Source organism: Lissotriton helveticus, chromosome 4_1 (genome assembly GCF_964261635.1).
Source record: "Lissotriton helveticus chromosome 4_1, aLisHel1.1, whole genome shotgun sequence".
In the NCBI taxonomy this organism is placed as follows: domain Eukaryota; kingdom Metazoa; phylum Chordata; class Amphibia; order Caudata; family Salamandridae; genus Lissotriton; species Lissotriton helveticus.
The window spans coordinates 186,648-213,291 of NC_136063.1; positions in this window are offsets into that span (position 1 = coordinate 186,648).

Sequence of the window (26,644 nt, forward strand, 5' to 3'; positions counted from 1 at the left end):
CTAACAACGGGCCTTAATGATAGATTTGTACAATCCACAGCTCGAACTGCTTCACTTTTTTCTTTCTTAATTGACTGCAGTCCCACTCTAGCAGCAAATTTCAGATCACAGATATTCCCTGGAGAGCCAGAATCAATCATTATAGTAATTGAGTTCAGTTCCTTTTCTTTGAAACGTATCGTCATTATTAACACCAAATGTGGAGATGCAGATTGCAAGGTATTTGTCACCGAATGAGTGTCTAGAGCTGTCTTTGAATCTGCAACCACCAGTCAAACTCCTTTTACTGGTGGTGCAAGGCGTTTTCCGCCGACGTGGACTTAGGCTTCTTGGAGCAATTTCGGACAAAACGTCCACTACCCCCGCAGTAAAGACATAATTTATTTGCTCTTCTTTTTTCCTTCTCTTCTTTTGAAAGGGGTCCACGAATGGTTCCAATTTGCATAGGTTCACCGTTTCGGTTCGAATCATTTTCCTTGACTCCTTCATTATTTACTCTATCAAATCGAGGTACACTTGGTCGATAATCTCTTCTTCTTTCTCCTATTCTTTCAATTTGGTGAAAATAATTTCCAACACCAAATCTATTATCGACGAGATTTCCGTAGGCCAGTATGGGACTTGCGCTAAAGCATCCTTCAATTTATCTTTTAATCCTCGTTAAAGAGAGGCGACTTGAAACACTGTCCTCACATTTTTTGCTAGCTTTTCCCGACTCTGGCATGGGATCCCAAATGCGTCATCCTCTTCGTTGTTTACATTTTTAAATACACCAAGGGGCTAAAAAATTGTATTAGGTGCCCTGCGATGACTAAGTTATGTGATGACCTTTCCTTTTCAAGGAACTTATCTAGTTTTAAAATTGGGAGAGAATGGTTGTGTTGGGAGGGGAATCTGTTGTGTTTTAAAGGACAAAATATTTATTGAGTCAATATCATGATTTTTAATGCAAATCCCCGGATCAATTTTGATCCAGGCCCTGCTTTGAGGGTACAGTTTCCACACTATAATTGGTGAATCCTACCCTACTCTATATATTTGTTGAGTGGCCCATGTCTCCCGAAATAGACATATGCAGTACTTATCCACAAATTTTCCCCACTCTTCACTGATGATTTTGGACCTGATACCTGCCAGGACAGAAGTCTCAGTTTCTTAGTAGGATCAGGAGTTAATGAAGATAGCCTCTCCACTTGGGGGGGCTGACATATGAGGGTGGAATGTATCCCGGGCATTGGAGATAAGGACTGCCTCTCCATACCACCACTTAATTTGTCCCCAAGTGGCTGGTCCATTTGTGTTGGAATTTCAAGGTGATCGCCTTCCTTTGAAGTGTATGACCTCAGTCAAAACTAGTAACAATTTATATGGTGGAGGGCAAGCCACACTAAAACCATAATCAACTGGTCCAAACCTGTGGAATCGACGATCCCAGGGAGGTCCAAGGATGGAGGTGGGGTGGGGGCGTGGCCAGCAGCATGGCCGGCTAGGACGTGCGACTGCGGAGCTCCTGGGAGACTGCCTCGTGATCCGGCTTGAAAATAGACAAATACTTCCAAAAAACCCCATTAACCTGAGGCTGAAGGTATCCTGCAACTGGTGTAAGGAGCGATACGGAGTTCTAAGGCGATACCGACGAGAAAACCGCGACAGAGCAGCAGGAGCGTACGCCAGACTACACCAAGATGGCGGCCATCGGTATCCGGGGGCTCCGAGCGCAGTGAGTTCCTTCCCCCTGCGCCTCCCCTCTCCCCCTTGAGAGACGCTGCTGAGGTGGGGGACACGCGCGACGAAAGGCACATCCCGAGCGCTCCCCGGCATCAGCTCGGTTTCCACCCCTCCGTCGGCGGAACCGGAGAGCTCGCACCACGGGGTAGCCTGCACTAAGATGGCATCTGGAGCTACGAGGGGGAGCCCTCGGACCTGAGGGGAGCGCGGCAGGTTGCAGACAGGCCGGCGTGGGAGAATCCGGAGTAACGGTGGAGTGAGAGGGGAGCTACGAGAGGCGTGAACTACAGTCACATACCGCTCCATGGGAAGTGAAAAGCCGATCCAGTACAGGACCGTGGCCGACAATCCTGATCCCCGGCAGCAGAGCACCAGCTGAGGTGGCGGTGAGTCCGGAGGAGGTGGGGCGGCGAGCGCGTGGGCTGGGGACAAGCATCTGACCCCCCCACTGCAGGGACGCCCATCAGCTCCGGACCCGTCCCCCCATGCCACAATGCAATAGGTGGGAGATACGCCTACGCCCCGACACCAGCTCCTCTGCAGGGGGCGCACGCAACGAGCCGGACGAGACGCGCCCGGACACCCAGGTGGGCCCTGGAACTCCCCCCCCCCCATACACGGAGGATATCACGGCAGCACGCCCGACCTCGCCTGGGGGGCACGAAGATTGCGACGCGCTCTGAGAGGCGTGGGGACCGCGAGACATAAAGGGGCACATGCTGGTGCTCCCTTGGCGGTGGATAAACAGGCTGACAGGCACCTACAGGCGATACGAACAGCAGCGAGCCAGAAGCACCGCCATCACAGGTCGGGGCGCCGGCAACAGCCGCTGAAACATATTATTGCACACCGGCGACGCAAGGAAAAAGGGGCGTTGAACCTCGGGAGAGACGGTGGATGGTGTGCGACCGGGAGAGGAGGGGAGCTCTGGACTGTCTGTGGCCGGTTGGCAGGGGGACAGAAGACGCACCTGCCGGAGATTGCTGTCCGGGCCGAACCGGTAAACTTTTGGAGGTCGGGAGACACGGACGGTGCCCCAGCAGGAACGGAGTGAAACAGGGATGCCTGGAGACCCCGAGGTGGTAGACAGGGCTGAAGAGAGGGCCCTACCATCGGACGCAACGAGAGACCACCCTGAAGCCCCACCTGACATCCGAGTGGTGGGAAGCGACCTGCCAGCGGCACACACGAACAGCGACCACCCGAAAAAGCCATGGGGAAAAAGGACATCCCGCCAAAAGGACCTAAACAGGGCCCAATGGACAACTTTGCTGCGCCACGCCAGGCAATGGATAACCTCTCAATGGCCCCTAACATGGGTTCTGACGCCGATCGGCTAATGGCGGCGATCCAGACTTCCCGTACAGACATCCAGGAGTCCAGAGCGGCATTGGAGGTCAAAATAGGTGAGGTGGGATCGGAAGTGACACTCTTACGACAAGACTTTCGTAATCTCTCTGACAGGGTTGCCTCGGTGGAGACACGGATGCGGGAAGCCGAAGACACTATCACGACTTTGCGGAAGGACATGGCGGAGCTACAAGCATCGCATCGCCAGCTCGTCTGGAAAGTGGATGACGCCGAAAATAGAGCTCGGCGCAACAATCTGCGCTTTGTGGGATTTAGGAAAGGAATTGAAAATAACGACATGGTGTCCTTCCTACAGGCGTGGCTGCGAGAAACATTCCCACTAGCACAGTTTTCGCCATGCTTTATAATAGAGAGGGCACACAGAGCACTCCTTGCGAAACCGCCGGAGGGGGCACGACCGCGCCCGGTTATTGCACGCTTTTTGAACTTTGCAGATAGAGACTTGATAATGAGAGAGGCAAGGAAGTTGGGTGAGATCCGGATGGAAAACTCGCACATCATGATCTTTCCGGACTACAGCCAAGAGGTGCAAAAGCAGAGGCGATCCTTCGACTCAGTGAAGGCCAAACTCAGAGACTTGAAAATGTTGTACATGCTACTGTTCCCTGCGAAACTTAAGGTGCTATTCAATGGACAGACACTCTTTTTTACACACCCGGAAGACGCGTGGCAATGGCTGGAAGAACGTCCAATCCTAAATAGTAGAGAGCTTGCAAGACGCGAGGTGCTAGATAGGTCACTGAAAAATACGACCCGCTGGGAACTTCCGAAGCCTCAGAGACTGAAATCTAGACGAGCTAAGAGGCAAACGCCAGCGACACCCTACAGAGGCCGCGACATGGGGACTGCAAGGAAGGGGCGTTCTGCATCTCCGGGAGGCGCAGCAGCACCGGGCTCGAGATATGCAGTGCTACGCACCACGGCGCGATCCGAAGGAGACGAGGAGGACACACTCGACAGTCCCACATCGGGTGGGGAGGGAGAAGACGACGAAAGGCAATCAGATCATCCGTTGGTGCAAGAAATCAGGGTGTTGGAACAGGACCGATCGGGACGTCACAGTGCGCCGGAATCTGAATCTCAAGACTCCAAATCCTAAAGGGAGAGGGATCATGACGCTCAAGGTATCATCAGCTTAGAGACACTGGGGAAACGAGAACAGACCCGTAACCGGGAGGCCTGGAAGAAATGGAGTGGCAGCCCGCTACAGGAAAACACGCAAGTTGGCACACCCCCTTGATTGTGCTGTGTTTGACACATTTGTAAGGTTGTTGGGGATTTGTTAGGGAGGGCTTAGTGGGTGGGCGACAGGCCTACTCCTTCGGAAAGCTATGTCCTTGTTGAGGACACACCTGGAAGGGGAGGGAGGTGGGGTGGGGGGGGGGATTCTCAAGTTTGTTGGGGCACAAGGGGAGGGAAACTACATTCATACACTTTGACACACCGTTTCCTACATCCAACACGGACACCACTGGCAGATAAGGATCAATCTTCGCAATGGCAGGTACACTAGATACACCACAATGGGAGGATAGAGGAGTCACCCTCCTAATATGGAACGTAAATGGCCTGGGTTCTAAAATTAAACGGGAACTGGTAACGGCCTATCTTAAGAGAATAGCACCGGACATAATTCTATTGCAAGAGACCCACCTGCGGGGGAATAACTGTGCATTCATAGCGAGGGGGCGGTATGAGGTCCTGGCTCATTCAGGGTACACGTCGGATTCCAGAGTGGTAGCGATACTCCTCAAAAAGTCATCCGCCTTCTGTACTACACGTACATGGAGTGACCCTCAAGGAACTTATGTGGGAGTGCAGGGGATGTGGAGGAGACTTCGGTACACTATAATCTCGGTTTATGCACCACCGAAACTCCAAGCACGTACACTCAAGGCAGTTGTGTCCATTCTTTTAGATACAGCAGACACGATACAAATAGTGGGAGGAGATTTTAACGATGTAATGTCTGAAGAGCAAGACCGCACGGGGCAGGTACATAGAGGAGGCACACAGACAGCATTGTCACAACAGATGGCCACAATAGGACTCACTGACATATGGCGATGGCGACATCCTACACAGACTGCATATTCATTCTACTCAGGGGCACATAGGGTATTTTCTAGGCTCGACTATATCTTCATAGCGAGGCAATACTTAACTGCAGATGACGTAGCAGAATACAAAGCGAGGGGAATTTCGGACCACTCGCCCCTCTATGCAAAGGTGGGAGGGGTGCGGAAGGGGAGAGGCGCGGAATGGCGTCTGGCGGCTTGGGAGCTCCAGAAACCAGAGATTGCACGCGGCATCAGGGCAGACATTAAGGTATATGTAGCTGAAAATGAAGGATCAATCGCTTTAGGGACTACCTTCTGGGAGGCGATGAAGCCGGTTCTACGAGATAGTATACAGAAGAGGCTAGGGGAAGAACGTCGGAAACAGCTTGCGGAGGTGGCAGCCTTGGAAGCCACAATCTTGAATTTGGAAGAGAAATATCTAAAACACAAGGACGCGGTGACTTTGAGACGACTGTTAGACACTCAGAAGGAGTACAGAGAGGTGGTCTCCAATGAGGCACGGACACAGTCCCTGGCAACTCTCCATCGTTTGTACGATGTCGGAGATAAATCAGGTAGGCTATTGGCATGGCTGAGTAGGTAGGAAAGGATGGCTAGGTGGGTGGAATGCATCAAACCAGCAGAGGGGGACATAGTGCGCAATGACGAGGGGATAGCGGAGGCTTTCGCGTCCCATTACGAACACTTCTTTGCGGCCAGAGACCTAGGGGATGTGGACATGGTGCTGCAATATATGGAAACGACGGAGGTACCTGTATTGTCCTCCGATGTATGCTCGGTGTTGGAAACAGATATCACGGCAGACGAGATATCAGACGCTATAACCAAACTGAAAACGGGTAGGACTCCGGGACCGAACGGGTTCCCTGCGGAATTCTTTAAACGAGCAGCTGATCTTTTGACGCAGCACCTTAAAGTCCTCTTCACCGAAGCATACCAGGAAGGGGCCCTTCCACCTGACCTAGCACTAGCCACCATAGTACCGATATATAAGGAGGGCAAACCAAGGGAGGACTGCGCCTCATACCGCCCCATTTCTCTCCTTAATATGGAGGTGAAGATCATAGCGACTATCTTAGCGCATCGCCTACGAACAGTAATCCCACACCTAATACATATGGATCAATCGGGATTCTTGCCGGACAGAGCGACCAAGCTAAACCTTAGGCGAACGCACAACTGGCTGCAAGAGGTCCGGGGGAGGAGTGAACCCCACTGGTTCCTCTCCCTCGATGCAGAAAAGGCGTTCGATTCGGTGCACTGGCCCTTCCTTATGGCGGCGCTACAGAAATTTGGCCTTGGCCCAAAATTCCTGGGGTGGATACAACTCCTATACACGGCCCGAGAGCACGAGTAAGGGTGTATGGGAGATTATCTCGTGAATTCCGGGTTGAAAGGGGTAGGCGCCAGGGGTGCCCGCTCTCGCCTCTTCTATTTATACTAACAATCGAAATCCTGGCCGCAAAGATAAGGCAGAACCCGGATATTCGTGACTTCCTGCGAAGAGCCTCAGATGCCGTGCAAGAAAAAATATCCCTATATGCCGACGACGTACTACTGTACATCACTCAACCTGACATTACGGTGCCGGTGTTATTTGAGGAATTAGACAGATACGGAGCGAGAGCGGGTCACAAGATCAACTGGCATAAATCGGTACTGTATGATCCACAAGGGACGGAGGTATGGGGGAACCTACCGGAAACATTGGTTACTACCACGGTAGGATTTCAGTACCTGGGCATATACGTTACCCTACATGAGAACCTCTCATTTAATAAAAACATAGCACGGATCATGGGGGAGGCGGTGGCAGACATGACTAGATGGAAACAGTTGCCGCTCACTCTTCTGGGCCGGGCGGCTATGTATAAAATGATCATCCTCCCGAAGTTCTTCTATGTACTCCAAAATGAATACTACCCACTCCCGAACACTACCATACCGAAGATCCATGCTGACCTTCGTTCCTTCCTGTGGTTGGGAAAGCAGCCGCGGATAGCCCTACAGACGCTCCAACGACACCAATATAGTGGGTGGGATCCCGCTACCCAACCTAGAGGCGTATTACTGGGCGGAACACTTGACCCCAATAAATGAATGGATACAGGCACCGGCGGACCACCCGACATATGCACTCGAATGGTACAAGATGTCACCCAAAACTATACTATACTACCTGTACGGTGGTTCGATGAGGAAGTCGCTCCTGATGGCGACGAAAATCACACTGACTGCCTTGTCCAAGGCCACAAAACGCATGGGGTGGTAGGGCAAACCCACTAGACAGACGCCGTTATGGCATTGCCAATGGTTAACAGAAATCTGTAAGCTGAGGGGCTTCCAAAGGTGGGATGACATTGGCATTTCAAACATAGGGGATCTGATCTCCCGGGGAGAACTGAAGCCATTCCAGGTACTCCAGACAGAGTTTGGGCTGCACCACACACAGATGTTTAAGTACACACAGCTGAGACATGCATGGAAGGCTCAAAACATCGCACTCGCAGAGATACCAGACTATGCGCCACTGGAAGGCAGACTCCTCCAGGAGCAGATATGTAACCAGGCGGTATCCCTCACTTATAAAACCTTGACCAATAACATGCTGGGCGACTTGACCAAGTTAAGGGGCATATGGGAGGCAGAGGTGGGAGAGATGGAAGATCTGGACTGGGAGATCGTCCTCATGCATCCCCGGGAAGTAGCAATCAAATCGAGGCTACGCCTCATACAGCTCAATGTGCTTCATAGAACGTACTTTGATAGACTGCGGCTCCTTAAAATGGGAAGAATAAGTGACCCGGCATGCCTTCGGTGCCGCCAGCAACAGGGAGACTTCTTTCATACTATCTGGGCTTGTGACAGGATACATACCTATTGGACACACATTTTTACTGAACTGGGGGAGGTTCTGGAGACGGAGCTATCACTAGACCCTAAGTTGGCCCTACTAGGCATGACTAACGAAGTGGACTTGCCACGACCACTGCTCATTTTATTGGTGCTAGCACTGGTAGTGGCAAAGAGGGATATTGCCAAGTACTGGGGAGCCTCGGAGACACCAGACATTGAGGAATGGAGGAGGGGTTTGGACCTCTACATGGTGGCAGAAAGGGTAACCTATAAAGCAAAGGGCTGCCCCAAAAAGTTCCGCGGAGTCTGGGCCAAATGGAGACAATATCATGGATTGGAGGGAGGGGTAACAGGGGAGGTGCCTAGGGGAGTTGAGAGGGGGGAGACCGCCAATGTACTATGACAAGTGTACTGAAGATAATACGAATCCATGGATGTGGGGATAGGGAGACCAGGAGTAGAGGGGGGAGTTCAGGAAATGTGACATATTGCTCCGTGTTAGGGGAGGCTGGGACGGGGGGAGGGGGAGCTACGAACCGATATGCACAAGTATTTGGAGTACCTACCACGAAGGCAGCCAGAAGTGTGTGAAGTGACCATTTCCGTGACACAGGCACAGGTTGAGTTAAAAGTGTACAGTTGGGGAGGAGGGAGGGTTGGGGCTTAAAAGTTGAAAATAGCAGAAATTTCAAGTATCTTGAAGGCTTAAACTGGTTGTTGTGAAAGTGCCTTCTATGGAGGGCCGATATTTGCCGCCCGACCTCCGGGGTGTGGGCTGAATGGCCGTGTGAGACTACATAATTGTTATACGCTTTCTAACATGAGTGAGCTGTGGGGCTCCAATGGATGGTGAACTTTTCTGTGTTTCTGCAATAAAAAAAAAATTAAAAAAAAAAAGGATGGAGGTGGGGCAACTAGCGGTGATCCCATGAAGTATACTGAGACTGACTGCAGGAATGAGTGAGCGAATGAGTGGTGGATATTGGCAGGGGCAGGGAAGGAAAGGGAGTGTACTCCCGCACAGTGGCACTGGACAAGGGGGGAAATGAGGGATAATGATAACGACAAGGCCAAGATGGACAGAGAGCACGTTGGATCCAAGCACTGGAAAATCAAATGAGCATGCAGTTACACGAGGATGGGACTCAGGCGTGTAGGCAGGATGACTCTGGAATGATCCTGGGGGGAGAGGAAATGGAGTCAGGAGTGCAGGCAAGGATTAATCTTGAATGACCCTGAGGGGAGAGGAAAGGTAGTACTGGGTGATACTGCTCACCTAATCTCCTATCATATCCTAAAAACAGGACAGGTAGATGGGCAATTCGTGACTTTTTAACGTTGAATTTGTACCCTTCAGATGCGAACCCAAGTATTATGGTGTTCACTCTTTTTAAGTGAGTCTCCAGGTCGTCGTCTGTAAGATAGATGTCATCGACATAAGATAATGCCTCATCATCGTACATTTGTAGTAACTCTGTTACCCTTGCTGAGAATAATCCTGCGCTGTTCTTTAATCCCTGTGGGAGTCGACAGAATTGTTTTTGAGCCCCCATACAGGAGAAAGCGGTCAAAAACCTACTTTCAGGTGCATTGTTTTGACAAAAGAAACCATTCGAAATGTCTAATGTTGTTTTATATTTTTTGCGCACGATGTTATTCATTAGTGCTGCACTATATGAGTTTTGTACTGCAAATGTTTTGCAGCAGGAGTTTAGGTGTCTGTAGTCCAAAACTAGACGATATGAATCGTCTGGCTTGGAGACAGGAAAAAAAGGATTGTTCATTTGTGAGGTGCATGTTTCAATCACCCCTGATATTCAAGTTGATCTAAGATCTCCCTGGCTTGCTTTTTAGCTTCTTGCTTAACAGGATACTGCCTCTGTGCAGTTGGTGGATTTTTTAACTGGATTTTATGGTGAGGAGAATCCTCATCCCATCCTACATGATTTTTATATAATGCAGGGGCTTGGGCTACTGCCCATTTTTTTGCAAATGTGTATTTTTTATGAATTGGAATGTGATTTGAGAAGGCAGGCATAATCATTTCTTTGCCATGTGGGCACTCCCTGACAAACTCTGGTGGCCAGTCTTTCTCAGCTAACAGGATGTCATCGCCTTTCGAAAGGTTATCCCAAAAGAGACCCCTTACTTTCCTAGTCTTGTCCCCCTCTATACGCAATGTTATTTCGTATAATTTATGGGGTTTGCTAACTCTGGTGTCTGCAGTTTCCACTTGAATGTATTCATTCGTGTCTACTGTCTCCAGAAGATTCATGAGGATCTTGCGAGCTATGGTCACTTCAGCCGCGCTGTCTAGCATTGTTTGGGCCCACTCTCCGTTTTTCAGTTGTGTCCACAGTATCCTCGGCATGTTTTATTTTAATACTTGCTACCTTCTTCTTTTTTACTTTGATGAGCAGGTTCCTTGTCTTTGGACTTGACGTGCTCTTCCTTGTGTTCTGACCGTCCTCTTCTTTCCGATTTCTGTGAGGAATTCTGAAAAGATCGAGAGGGACGTTTATCAATATCTTGATATCTGTCAGGTTTTCTCAAATTATCCCTATTTCTAAGGTTGTATCTTTTTTCAGAGGGCTCCCTGTGGGAGACTTGCCTACTCGTTCTGAAGATCTATCTCTCCGTTGAGGAGACCTTCCTCTGGACTGAAACCGTTTTTCTCTGGGAGTGGATTGTTTATTACCCTCCCAACTCTTTTTTGGAGTGTTCAGATTATTTTTAATAAACGTTTTTCAGGATTTTCAGTTAGTTGGGGTTTTAGTGGTTTCCCACCCAAACTATCTCTACCTAGTTCTTCATAGGATTTTTCTATGATTCTGGCAAGTTCAAAAGGTTGTTCTGCTATATCTGTTTCTTTCAGTTTCTGGCGGATCGCCACAGATGCTGCTTCTCCTTTTATGTTGGCTAATAATATAGCCGAGACTTGCTTGAAGTCTTTGAGCAATTTCATACCTAGAGTTAAAGCCGGTTCTGGACCGTATTCATTTTGAATCTGTCTTAGTATGTCTGGTATCACCGCCATGGACGGAACACCATGTGTTTTTGTGTATATAGAAGCAAAGACTGTGCCCCAAGTGCCACAGTCCTCCACATGTGGTGCGATCCCCATCGGAAGACAGATAGTCAGAATTCTGTGTTTCTCATGAGGTGTAGTATCAGGAAATACTGCCTCTATTTGAGTGATTTTTTGAGCTAACCAGAATGGAATTTGTTCCCGTTTTGCGGGTATTTTGCCAATGGCTGATTGTATATTATGTGGTGTGATTTTATTTGTGTTCCCCTGGTGAGGGGTGTGCTGTGGAACTTTTATTGCTGGTTGGACTGCTGAAGTCCGCATGACATATTGGACCAATTGTCTATGTATTTTAATTAGTTGTTTTAGCTGGGCTAAAAGTTCCCGCTCTGACATGTTTTCAATGTCGGGATGTGGTGTGTAGCTGGCTAGAACCGGCCATGTGGCTCCTGGTCTACCTAATGGACCGAGCCTGGTGATGTGATTTTGATGTTTTAGGGCGCCATTAAACCAGAGCAGGTGCTCTTGCGATGTTAGTGGAATTTCAACGTCCTCGAACGGAGCGTGTTCCTCTGGAGATTCCTGTATTTTGTAATAGTGGAAATCTTATATCACAGCGTGTGCTGCTGGAAAATGTATCCATGAATAGAAAACCTCTGTCTGCCGATATTCATGGGCCTCTACCACAAATATGACTGTACCACCTCTTGATGATAGTCCATTTTCTATAAGTTTAAGAGTTATAGTTCTTCTTACATTTACCGGAATGATTATAGCATTCGGGTCTTCTTCTCGGAGACTTGTGTCATCCGCTATAAGTTGAGCTGCTATTCTAGCTCTTTCTCTTTCATCGTCACTTTCCGTCATTTTACTGACTGAAAGTTTTGTTGCTTTGCAGAGCAAGTTTCAAGGAAACAAAGATTAGGTGCACAATATTTTGGAACACTGTATCCTTCAACGTTGACTAAACCAAAAAAGAATACATAGGAATCTCTTCCTACTAAGTTCCGGCGGATATTAACCCTTTACCCACTCCACACGTCTATTGGAGTTTTTACGGGAAAAGTGGTCTGTGTGAAAAGCACGACTGAGTTACTCTAGTATCTTGCGTTAGATGATCGCCTTACCAAACGTTGGGCGCCATGTAGTGTCGTTCCTATATTCCACATAGGCTCTGCGCATTGGAATAACATCAACGATAGCTTAGACATAGGACTGAGGTCATTTAGGTCTCTACTGAATATGTTAGACTTAATTAGGTTTGCCAGCTAGCTCAGAGGTCACTAGAAACTTTCTCGAATGAACAGGAAGGAGTTAACTTTCCTGATTAGACAAGAAGGGATTCGTTTCTGACAACCGCATAAACATGACTACTTTGCTCCCCCCATAATAAGGAGTATATCTCCAGAGTCGTGTGAAAACAATTGACAGCTATTTCACTCAGTCAATCGTGCATGCTTAGTTTCACCAGAGTGTAGAGAAATAGAGAGACGGGCGTTTTCAATAAAAGGTGTTATTTATTGAGCAGTCTTCTTTCTCATGCAAGAGAAATTAATTGCCACATTTGCAATAGTTATCATGAAGTAAAGTGCGTACAGTAAAAGTAGTATTATGAAATAATACTGTAAAAGCATTGATATGGTTTCTGAGTCATATGATACTTTAAAACGGATAAATTATATACATACATAAAATCATTGACTAAACGTGCTCAACTGGTGTTTCTAAAATACGCCTACCCTGGTGTACCTGACGTAAGCCTAATACGTGGGAAGGTGTAAGTAAGTTAAGATAGCTTTGCCAAGAATCTGCATCAAGAATTCTCTAAGGATCTAATCAGCTCCGTACCTTGTTTATAGAATGAAGGAAGTCTTGTATCTCTCTCTCAGGACTCGATCTCCCAGCAACCCGCAAGGGTGACTGGAAACACTGGGGCTGGATTTCTCAGCAGGAGAAAAGACAGCGTCTCTCTCAGTGTGTCACATGGGAGGGTCGGCTTCCTTCGGCACTCGCATCAGCTGGGCGTCGGGCAAGTAGATAGCCGCTCTGCTCCGAACCACCGTGAGTTTGCTTAAGGCAAATGTTGGTTTATTTATACCTGGAAGGTGTCGAGTTTGAAGTAAGGTTGGACATAAGACGTCACTAAGAACTTACAGTTCTTTCTGGACTCCAGGAGTTCTTGTTCAAATCAAAACAAAAGCAGGGGGAATTCCCGGGCTGCTGGAGGCTTGGTTTGTTTAAAGAACGCGTTGTACTTTCTAGGAGTCTATGGGAGTAGCCTTCCAGTATTTGGACTGCATTGGCTATGACTAAATATAGACATGATTCTTATGCCTTTATAAGGATATGATTTGTTATAACCACATAAGGGCATGAATCGGGAATATTTAATTAGGGTCCTAGATACATTCACAACAACACGTAGCAACATATTCTCGAACATCCTTTATTACCTCTGGCCACCAAAACCATCGTCTCACCAAATCTTCTGTCCTTGTTATGCCGTTATGTCCTGCTCAGATGCCATCAGGACATTCCTTCAATGCCTTTTGCTGCATTTCGGATGTGGGCAAGTAAAGAACTCTGTTATGATATAGTAGACGGATGTATGACGTTACAACGCAGGCTATTACAACACCTGCCTTTACAACGCGGTTTTTACATCGCAATCCATTACAACGCATAGCGCTTTGGGGTGCTGGATAGTGAAAAGTTTAGTTTACTATTCCAACACCAGTCTCCGTGGACACTAGGGAAGGTGTTGGATAGTAAATTAAACGTATTCCCTATCCTAGAGCGCCCCCCAGCGCAATGCGTTGTAATGGTTTGCGTTGTAATGACCGCGTTGTAATGGTAGTGCGTTGTAAAAGTTTTGTTGTAAAGGTTGTTCACCATAGTAGACCTTGTCGAAGTTCCTGCTTAGGATCTCTCTGCAACCATTTAGCAATTTCTTCCTTAGTCATCGTATTCTGTTCATCATAACCCTTGATTTTTTCTTGCAATATTGCTCCAATTACTCTTTCTTCGGTAATTCCTTCAGTGCCCAATTTGGACAAGGCATCCGCTTTACCATTCTGCGCTCCAGGACGATATGTTATGAAAAACTTGTATTCTTCAAAATACAATGACCAGCACAATTGCCTAGGAGTCAGCGTCCTTGCAGACTTCAAACATTTCAGATTTCAGTGATCTGTGTATACCGTCACCACATGCTTTTCTCCCATAAGGTAGTGTCTCCATTCCTTGAAGGCATCCTTGATGGCTAGCGACTCTTTTTCAGTGATGGTGTAATTGACCTCGGCTGTTGTCAGTTTTCTAGAACGAAATGCCACTGGATGCAACTGTCTGGTAGTTTTATGTCTTTGAGACAACACACCTCCTAAAGCCAAATTTGATGCGTCTGTCTCCACAAAGAAAGGCTCTGCTGGATCTGGGAGCAACAAAATGGCTGCAGTGGTGAAATCCTTTTTTAATTGAATAAATGCTTCCTCTGCTTCTCGTGTCCAGGAAAACTGAACTCCTTTTCTCAGTAATCGAGTTATTGGAATCAATTTTTTTTTAAAGTCTTGGATGAACCTCCGGTAGAAATTGAAAAATCCCAAAAAACTCTGTACTTCTTTTACCGACTTAGGAGAGTTCCATTCAAACACAGCCTTAATCTTATTTTCATCCATTGTAATTCCATCTGATGCAAGTACAAAGCCCAAAAACTCTACTGTAGAGGCACTAAAAGCACATTTCTCTAATTTTAAATACAGACTGTTTTCTCTCAATTTCTGCAATACCTTCTTCACATGGTCTCCATCAGCCTGATTCATGTACATGCCGTTTTGCGTGTCCCTAATAGCGAATCATAGCGATTCGCTATTGAGGACAGGCAAAACGGCATTCATGTAGGAATTGCTACTTAAATAGCGATTCCTACATGTTCTTTATTTGCGAGTAGCAATTTGCTACTCGCAAATACTCCCCATTCATTCCTATGGGCCAAGAGGCCCATAGGAATGAATGGGGATTTGCGAGTAGCAATTTGCTACTCGCAACTGAGATAGCGATTTTAAGGGTGCCAGGGGTGTCCAAAGGACGCCCTGTAGCACCCCTAAAATGCACTTTTGGACAGGTGTTGCGCACACACATGTCCAAAGGACATGTGTGTGTGCTACATGCAACTTTGAAAAATGCTTTTAAAAGCATTTTTCTGAGTTTTTGCTATTTACCGACAGGTCTGACCTGTCGGTAAATAGCGGCCCCAAAAGTCCAAAATCGCTATTTTGTTTTGTGTCATGAATAGCATTTGAGGAATCTCTATTAGAGATTCCTTAAATGCCATTCCACGCAAATATGCGAATTCTTACATAGCGATTTTTGCATTTGGTATCATGAATACCAAATGCAAAAATCGCACTCGCAAAGGGCCAGATTCTCAGAATCTGGCCCTTTGCGAGTGCAATTTACCTACATGAATCAGGCTGCATGTTCTTCTTCAGTATTTGAATAGATAAGAATATCATCAATATACACTATGGCAAACCTATCTATGCACTCTTTCATCACATCATTGATAAAATGTTGAAAGGCTGCTAGTGCATTACATAACCCATACGGCATGACTTGATATTCATACAGTCCATGCTTGGTTTTAAATGCGTTTTTTCACTCGTCTCCTTCTCGAATTCTGACAAGATAGTACGCCCCTCTCAGATTCAAATTTGTATACATTTTCGCTCCCTTCACTTGATCCAATAGCACTGATATTAAATGCAGTGGGTAAAGATTCTTTATTGTTATTCGATTAATGGCTCTATAATCGATGCAAGCTCTCAATTCAACGTTCTTTTTTGGAATAAATAATAGGGGGGAAGAGACTGGAGATTGGGAAGGTCGAATAAATCCATTTTCTAAATATTCCTCAAGATACTTTTTTAGATGTTCATCCGCTTTCTCCGTTAATGCATAAATTCTACTATTGGGGAGATTGGATCCTGGTTCCAAGTCAATTTTGCAGTCAAAGGCTCTATGTGGAGGAAGCCTTTTGGCTTCATCTTCATCGAATACATCACGAAACTCCATATACTCCTTTTGTAAAGATACTGTGTTGATGACACAAATGGCAGTTTCATTTTTACTCAAAAAATAGGCTGAAGATTTTTCTACTGTTCTCTGACATTCTTTCCAACAGTGTTCTTCACAATATTTTGAATTCAAGCAGATTGTTTGTGCTGCCCAGTCTATAGTTGGATTATGCTCTGTGAGCCAAGGAAGACCTCAAATTAATTGAAACTGTGGCGCATCTATTAAATTGAATTATAACGTTTCAACGTGACCTTCTTCTGTTTCCAACTCTACTGGCTCTGTGTGGCTAACAATGGGGCTAACAATGAGCCCTAATGAGAGATTTGTACGATCCACAGCTCGAACTGCTTCACTTTTTTCTTTCTTAATTGACTGCAGTCCCACTCTACCAGCAAATTTCAGAATACAGAAATTCCCTGTAGAGCCAGAATCAATCATTACAGTAAGTGAGTTCAGTTCCTTTTCTTTGAAACGTATCGTCATTATTAACACCAAATGTGGAGATGCAGTTTGCAAGGTATTTGTCACCGAATGAGTTTCTGGAGCTGTCTTTGAATCTGCAACCACCAGTCCAACTCCTTTTACTGGTGGTGCAAGGCGTTTTCCGCCGGCGTGGACTCAGGCTTCTTGGAGCAATTTTAGACAAACCGTCCACTACCCCCGCAGTAAAGACATAATTTATTTGCTCTTCCTTTTTCCTTCTCTTCTTTTGAAAAGGGTCTACGAATGGTTCCAATTTGCATAGGCTCACCGTTTCGGTTCGAATCATGTTCCTTGACTCCTTAATTTCTTACTCTAACTTATCTAGTTTTAAAAATGGGAGAGAATGGTTGTGTTGGGAGGGGAATCTGTTGTGTTTTAAAGGACAAAATATTTATTGAGTCAATATCATGATTTTTAATGCAAATCCCCAGATCAATTTTGATCCAGGCCCTGCTTTGAGGGTACAGTTTCCACACTATAATTGGTGAATCCTACCCTACTCTAAATATTTGTTGAGTGGCCCATGTCTCCCGAAATAGACACATGCAGTAGTTTTCCACAAATTTTCCCCAATCTTCACTGATGATTTTGGACCTGATACCTGCCAGGATAGAAGTCTCAGTTTCTTAGTAGAATCAGGAGTTAATGAAGATAGCCTCTCCACTTGGGGGGCTGACATATGAGGGTGGAATGTATCCCAGTCATTGGAGATAAGGACTGCCTCTCCATACCACCACTTAATTTGTCCCCAATTGGCTGGTCCATTTGTCTTGGAGTTTCAAGGTGATCGCCTTCCTTTGAAGTGTATGACCTCAGTCAAAACTAGTAACAATTTATATGGTGGAGGGCAAGCCACACTAAAACCATAATCAACTGGTCCAAACCTGTGGAATCGCCGATCCCAGGGAGGTCCAAGGATGGAGGTGGGGCAACCAGCGGTGATCCCACGAAGTATACTGAGACTGACTGCAGGAAGGGGTGAGCGGATGAGTGGTGGATATTGGCAAACAGGGGGCAGGGAAGGAAAGGGAGTGTACTCTTGCACAGTGGCACTGGACGAGGGGGGAAATGAGGGGTAATGATAACAACAAGGCCAAGATGAGCAAAGAGCACGTTGGATCCAAGCATTGGAAAATCAAATGAGCATACATTTACACGAGGATGGGACTCAGGCGTGTAGGCAGGATGACTCTGGAATGATCCTGGGGGGAGTGGAAATGGAGTCAGGAGTGCAGGCAAGGATTAATCTTGAATGACCCTGAGGGAAGAGGAAAGGTAGTACTGGGTGATACTGCTCACCTAATGAGGGTAGAGACCCTCAAGGGGAAGGAGCCTAGTCAATGGGCAAGGCCCCAGATTGCCAGATCATCGATGGGAAGGCTGGATGAGGAATGGACCCAGCCCAACCCAGGCCTCTGTGGTACTAACCCCAGTCTGACACATCCCCCCATGAAAGGTCAGTATGAAAATGTCCCAGTGAAGGAGGCAGCTGGGGGTGTGGAGGGGCCGGGAGGTAGAATAGCACCTATAGCAGTGAACAAGCATGGAACACAGCCTTAGCATGCCATGGACAGTAAACACTAAACATCAACCAATCAACAGTGATTAGACATGTCATATTCAACTTTCGATTTTAGAGTTCAAGGTGTCAAGTGTACAGCAACAGTCTCTGGACAAGTCAGTCATTGGGTCATCCGGTCTTCAGTGTTGAGTCACAGCTGATGCCCTGGGTCAGCTCTGCCACTGCCTCGATCACATTCTCCCTGTCAGTCTGGGGTGCATGTCCTCACTCCCTTACAGAGGGAGGCCCAGGTCATTAATGGAGGGACAGAAGAGATCAGAGTCACATCCATTACCCCGTCACACAGAGCATCCAAGAAAGATGTCAATTGCTCTGGGTCATAAAAGTCCTTGGATTTGCCATCCATAGGCTTCCACATGTGCGCTAGTTCATAGAGGCCAATTTTGAGGTACCACTTATGCAGTTGGTGCCTAACGGACAGGAAGACCCTCTGCTTCTAGTGCATCTACCTAGAAAAGTCAGTCACAGTTTGTATCTTGTATTTGTCGAACTTGCTAGTGGCAGAGGTAGCAAGCTATGATGGTTCTCACTCCCGCCAGAGGTCAGCATGGCTGATATCTGTGGGACCTCTGAATTGACACTGGGGTGGAGAAGGTGACTCTCGGAGAAAGCCCCAGAAAATGGTTCACTTTGCCTTCTCCTGGATTCAAAATGTATTTACTTATTTTATAATGCGCATGAATCATCCTCAAAGGGATAACTTGGTGCAGCAGGGTCTAAAATGCAAGGTGAAGAGCCTAAAAGTTTAAAATAATTACGTTTTTAGTAATTTCCTAAAACTCTAGTGGGTAGTGCATTCTCGTAGGTGTAAGGGAAGTTTGCGTGGTATAATCATAAGAGACTTATTTGTAGATCTGAAAGGCATTATAGGTCGATAGAGGATGCATTTTTCCTTCAAGAAGATAGTTCCCTTACCATTAAGTGCTTTGTGCACTAGGCAACAGATGTTGAAGGTGATACGCTTCCGCACTGGTAACCAGTGTAGTGCATGAAATAAAGGGACTGAGGCAGATATTGCTGGTAGATTGTGAATTAGCCAAGCCACTGTATTTTGAACTACCTAGAGCTTGTCCAGGAGGGATTCGATGACAGCGGCCAGGAGAGTATTTCTATAGTCCAAGTGGCTAATCACCAGTGCCTGGAGTAGGGTCGTGCATACTGCCAAAGGAAACATTGGAAAGACTCTTCGTAGTAGCCTCATAACATGAAAGCAGGAGCCAGTGGTAGATGTCACTTGGTCTTTAATGGTCAACTTCTGATCAAGTTTTATACCCAGATTTGCCACAGAAGATTTTGGAATAGGTGGTGATCCTAATTCAGGCGGCCACCACTCAGAAGACCATAGCAATTGAGCAGCACCGAAAAGCACAATTTCAGTTTTACCACCATTTAGTTATAGAATGTTGGCAGCCAATCAGGGTGTAATAGCTTTCTTGCCTTCAGGAAAATGTTTGGCAGTGCAGAAGCATATCCCCTTATGTGAAGCCCTTATTGACACCCCACTACCCTGACAAAGTCCAAGTTTTAATTAATTCCTTTTTCACTGGAAAAAGTTTTTGTAGATCCTGCAAATGTCAGAATCACCCTTCACAAAGAAGCATACGTTGTCTCTGCGGCTCCTGTCAATGAGCTCAGCAATCTTGTCTCACTGGATTACAGCAAGCCTATACACACTCTAATATTCCAATGTTCCTGTGGTCCCCTTCAGAGGTCACTTCTCTGCTGAGTACTATCCGGTCTGGAGAGGTGTTCATTGATCAATCGACTGTGGCAGATGCATGCCCACTTCCTTCCTTTGGTCCTTTGCGATGTCCACCATGGCCTTCAGGAAGCCAATGGGACAGCTTGTTTTCACAGATGCTGTCTTCCGGACGAAATCAGCAACATCTTATGCGGTCCCCTCAGAGGCAATATACAATCTGATCCTCAAGGAAATCACAGCAGTGGGGCACATGCTGAAAGTCATGGACGTGAAGACAACTGACTAAACAGCGGAGATGAAATATTTCTGAGTAGACAATACCGGCTTCCATGATAAGGTGGAGGGACTAGATCACCACCTGTTCTCCTTGGATGCCAGGATCAATCTCATTCCAGACAGGCACCAGGTACTCAGGGAACTGTGAGACAAGCAAACGCAAAAGAGGAGGATTCTTGTGTGACAGGGGATGGCGCCAATGAAGTGTTCATAAAATCTGTAGGATGCAAATAAAGTGGTGTAGACAGGTAAGGGAAACAACCTAAGCCCTACAAAATAGACCCAAGGTCAACACATGATTACAGAAAGTGTTTGCACACGCTAATATTCCAATGTTCAATAAGACAGTTGTACAAATTCTTCACAGGACCAAAAGGTACATGCACCATAGAAATGAGATCAAAACAGTGTGGTCTTGATTATCTTGTTTCCTTCAATCCGAACAATGGCACAGCCAACACGTGTTTCGTCTTGGAAAGTATGGAACATAATATATCATGGAATCGTGACATAACATAGTAAAATATGATATGTCCATCACATACCATACACCAAAAAGTATAAACCATAAAAAACGTGGACACAAATCACAGTGCACTAACAATGTGTGTGAAAAAAATTATCTCTTATTCACTTTAGAACAACCTAGATACAGTGGCATCCTCGGCAAATTCAAAGTATTTAGCAATTCTGAAGACCTAAAAGGGTGTCCATAATTACAGTACTGTGAACAACGGTATTGAGTGGACAAATTTAAAAGTCCATTAAAATGGTAAAAAGCAAGGAGAGAAGAGCAGAGACCTGGAAGAAAAAAGACCTTTGCTTCCAGTTATAAAGTCACGGAGAGAAATGATACTGTGAGGTGAACTGGGGTTCAATAATTGCACCCACATGTTGGAGTGATAAAAGTGAGGGGTGTGGCCCTCACTGCTAGTCATTACATGCATACATTCATGTGAACAGGCGTTGGTGCGGCAGGGTGAATATTCCCTGAAAAAGTTAAGCGTTGATCTGGAAGGGTACTGATAGTTCATGCATAAAGTCAATGGATCATGCAATACTACGGCGGGGAAAAAAACCTCCCTAAATAAAATACAGCGTCACACAGGAAGATATGTTGGAAAGGTACGCTTTGTGATTCATTCATGAAAGTGTGTGGAAATGCAGTACTGTAGTGAGGAGTACTCTACCTTATGGCAATACTTGAAAATGTAAAGGGTTTCTTGGGTAACAAGTAAACAGAAACATATATAAGTATAGGATCGCAAGTGAGGTGGTCTATGCTATAAATGAGAAGTTTAGACAACCATCTCACCTCTCTGCCGGTTGTGATTCCATCCAGTCTGGTAAGTAGGTAGAGTTGACCTTCTCTAATAATATCCTGGAAATGGACACAGGTCCTAATTGAAAAAAGCAGACAGACACTATAAGCATAGGCGCTGTAAAGTAATGACAGTCACCGTATGTCAGAATTTACTTTTAAAGGATACAGTGCCTTGCCACAGATTGCACAGGAACAGTCTGAAGACCTTTTCCCAACTTCACCTCAAAGACACTCAGAGTCCGTAATTTTACTTAACAAGACTCTCAAGATTCCTCAAGGGGGAAGGGGGAAATTGGATAAAATAACAAACAACAAGAAGAGGCTGCCCTTGATCATCTTCTTCTTGGCTTCTTCAATTTAGGGTCAAGACTTCCTATCTCTATATCTGTGTGCACTAGCTGAAAACTCACTTATCTCCTCACCTATTTGATCTAAGGCTTTAGCTACTCTTCTTCTCTCCTCTGATTTCAATTTTGTCTCTTCTGCTCTCTTTCTCTGTGGAATTATCTGCAATAAAATATAGACTTAATTACATTCTTCCTCTATTGTCACTGTCTTTTCTATAAGTTGTTTATCTACTTGTCTTACCTCCTACTAGAGCTCTGTAGCCTTGTATTTATTCTTAAACCTTTGTCCTATCCTTGACGATACTAACTCTGGTTGTCGTTTTCTTTTTTAGGAGGTCAGAAATTACTGTCTTCTGGTAAGTATTCAATGTATAGTTATCTCTACTTGTAATTTCTCTAAATTACATTACATTCATTTTCTGTCATTAATTTAACATGCGCCTATTTCTATGACTTATCTGTATTTCCCTTGTTTTCACAGGAACTCCTCTCTTGACTGAACTGCCTGCCAAAGGTAAGTCTTCTGGGTCAGAATCGACGGTGAACGGTGCCAATTATTCTATTCCAACTGAGAGTTCACATTCCTCTTTCATGTCGGGTGATAAGGACATTTTCAGGATCCTAACTAACAAAAATAATAAACGCGACGCAAGTATATAACTCAGGGGTCTGGGGCCTCACAAGGTGCGTCTGAATTCTCCAAAAGCTCTGGTGAAGTGCACAGTAGAATTAGCTCACACGCTTCACCTATAGCTGCCCACCTGAAACCTGGGAACAACACTAGACCGCCATCTCGCCTTCCGAGTTGGCGGCCATCTTGAAATTCCGCAAGTGAACCGCCCGAGTCCATTTGCGGTCTTGTGTTGCTCTTCCTTCAATTAGTCTCACTTGTGCATTCGTCAAGGCACAGACAACGTGCCTAATTCTTGTTCTAGGCTTGGCAGGCCTGACAGCGTACCAATAGATCAAGAGTCTAAAGGGCATACCCTTAACTCTTACATTAAGTGAATGTTATATCCTGTACATGGTATTCAAGTAATAGATAAGGAATTTTCATAGCACTCCGAATATGTGTACCTAAAATAATATACCAAAACTCTATGTCAAAACGATATGCCTAGACAACTAGCAAAACAAATTAAAAAGGTACACCCCCTTCTCATGCCCCCATTCGAAGACAAACTTCACAGCGAGTTCGCTGGCCTTAGTGAAATGCCACTCCGAGGTACCAGAATTAACACAGAAGCAGTTACTCGGCAGCGGGAAACCATTTCAAAGCCGCAGTGGGTCAAAACGCTGGACCGCTAACCTACAAACGTGTATTCCTCGGAAGTCAGCAGCAGTGTGCGCACAGGCCAGGATACAGTTACAAAACGCTAAAGGTAGAAGTGAGACGGCCTACTCCCAAGAGAGAGCAGTTATAGATAATGAAGGGTAATTCACTTCAAACTCAGATCAATGGAATTGGCTTCCCAGCTTGCTAAGCAATAAGAGGTGCAACTGACCAAAGACCAAAAGGAGACCTACGCAGAATCCAAAGGTATACATCTGCTATCGTGGAATATAGCGGGGTCGAAGAAATTGCTAGAGAACGGACTGCCTCTAAAGAAGTGGGCAAATTGTGATGTAATTGCCTTGCAAGAAACATGGTCACAAGAAGATCTCCAGATAGCAGGATTTGTCGCCTACACTGTAGCAGCAGAAAAATGTAAGCACTACGGTCGTGCAATAGGCAGCCTGACAGTCTATGTATCTACAGCTTTAATAATTAAAACCGAACAGCTTAAATCTCCCGACCCTAGTATACAACGAATTACATTTTTGGATCAAAACACAGTTAACAAAAAAACGATAATCTTGATTAATTATTACACACAACCGAAGTTTCAAATCAAAAAGGAAAAAAATGCCCTACTAAACAAAGTAATTACAGGCCTTCGTGGAGTTTAATAGCGACCGGAGACTTTAATTCAAACTTGATATTCTCACCGGAAGAAGACGAAATTTTGACAGCAGACAATATGCATTGGCATGTTCCACAGTAATCTCAAGTTGGGGTGAAGGACCATAAGGAACGACTGGGCCAGCAATTAGTGACAGATCTTGAATAACTAGGCATGCGAGTACTTAACGGAAGGACAGATGAAGACCCACCGCCAAAAAAAACGTATTATGGCCCTCGGGCACAATCAATACTTGACTTTACAATTATAAGCCTATCGTTAATGCCATTACTAGTCAGTTTTTATATAGACTACACTCCCTTGAGTGATCACGCATTTCAACACATCAAATGTAATTTTTGCATAGAAAGATTCCAATCATCTAATACACTGGAGGGCCAAATAAATATAATTTTTCAAAAATGTATTAATTAGACAAATACAAACAAAATTGAGTGGTTCTCTATAATTAAGGATATCTTGGCTGAATTGGGGAACAAATCTACGAATAATATTCAAGCCTGGTCTTTCTTCTTAGGGAAACTAAAAACCAAAATGAAAGTCTCGAGTGTGAAGGACAAAAGATACCATCCAATTACTGACCTCCAGAAAGAGGTGCAAGATCTAAGCAGGGCTTTAAGAAGAACACAAAAGAAGTTACAATCGAATAATACTGAAGGGCCATTATTGGAGACATTTCTCCTACAAAGAAAACAATACAAAAAGATGATATAGGAATTCAAAAAAAGGAAACATTGGACTAAACTGATATTCAGTATTAGGCATCCAAACTCAAATACATTTTAGAATACAATAAATTAATTGACTAGGCACCGAAACATCTTAAAATCAAACATTCAGGAAAAAGAATGGGTCACTTTCCTTTCGCAAAAATTTAAACAAAAGTCACCAAATGTTCCACGGAAACAACTAATATCCGAAAATTCGAAAAAACGGAGCTCAGAAGAAGAAGGCAGCAGTCAGCCCCTACCAATAGACCTGTCCCATTCATCTAAGCCAGCAGTAAATCATGCTACCTATTCAGCAGAGGACATAGTAAACATAATTGAAAAGGGTAAAAGCAATGGGGCTCCAGGTCCAAATGGCATTCCACAAGCGATCTACAAACACACCTCCGAATACTGGAGCTCACACTTAGAGGAACTTTACGCTGAAATAGAGACTAACAATCAAATACCTGACAGCTGGCAAGGATCGATCATAACCCCCATTTACAAAGGTGGAGAAAGAACAAACTCAATTAATTACAGGCTAATTGCACTGCAGGACGTGGAAGCTAAATATTTTGCATCATTACTTCTGGAAGATCTGGTCAATTGGTCCGGGGAAAGAAACCTGAATTAATCAAATCTCTTTAGAAAAGGGATTGGAACTATCTCCAAGATCCTATCTATTACAATGGTTGTTGAAAAATGCAAGCGTGAGAAATAGGACTGGCATCTGTGCTTCATAGACTTAAAAGCTGCTTTCGACAGCGTGGACCGGAACCTGCTGTGGGCAAAGTTGAAAGCATGGGAAATACCAGAGAGGATACTGAGGGGCTTGTTATTATTCTATACTGACACCTGGATGCAAGTAAAACTTGGGGAAGGTGCCAGAATATCAAGAAAAGTGTATACAAACATCGGCTTAAAACAGGGGTGCGTACTGGCCCCGCACCTATTTAATCTCTTCATATCAGATCTCTCCGGTAAGCTTGACAATACTATTACACATTCCCCGAAATTAGGCAAGCTAAAACTTTCTCACCTAGCCTACGCAGACGACATTGTGCTATTGAGCTTAACTAAAGTTGGTTTGATGAGGCTCCTAAGTGTAATTTCAGACTTTCTGTCTAGAAATAAGTTGGAACTAAACTTATCTAAAACAAAAAGAATGCTTTTTCTATTAGGCAAGCCGCTCATCATAACATCTGGCTAGTAGGTAAACAACTGGAAAAAGTATCCTGTTATAAATACTTGGAATACTACATAGATGACAAGTTATCCCTACAAGATCAGAAAACTTATATGACTCAGAGAGCAAGTGCCTTAATATTTGCATTTAGTTCATTGGCAAAGAAGCTGGAAGGCCCATCTTTGAGGCCGCTCCTGACAATTATCTCAGGCAAAGCTCTGTCTACCTTATCATACGCCAGTGCCGCCATGCATGGTAAAGACTCTGAAATTCTTAACAAACTAATAACAAAAATTTACAAAAAGGTTCTCCAAATTCTCAGTTCTGCCTCACCAGTGCAAATGCGATTAGAATTTGGTTTATTGAACGAATCACTGGGCAGACTTTATACATGTAGAAAGGTGTGGTACCGAATCAAGCAAAGCGCTAGTGAAAACAACCTCAACCAATTTTTATGGACGGAACTGGAAACGCAAAAAAAATCGCAGGCCAACAATTTCCTGACCAGCACACTCGAGGCAACATGTTCTTCAAACCTTTGGAATAAAAACTTGCCTTTTTTTATAATTGAAGCAGGCGTTAAATAGAGCTGCAAAACTTCACTCGCTGTTAGTAGACAAAGGTATTTTCTCCCATCGCTCCCATTCTTGGACTGTGATTAATAATTACAAAAGTCTTAAGCCAGCGGCCTACTTAGATACAACATTCTCTATTTATATTAAAAAACGACTTATGACATTGCGCTTTGGCAAACTTTCAACCTTAGCCGACGAACCATCCTGGAGACATATTGACTCAAAAGAATGTCGTCTCTGTGGTTACGAAAAGGAAGACTTAATTCATTGAATATGCCATTGCAAGAAGTTGCTATCTGAGCATGTAATCTTTTTGAAGAAAGTCTTCCTGGACAGGAGAATACTTTCTTGTAGAACC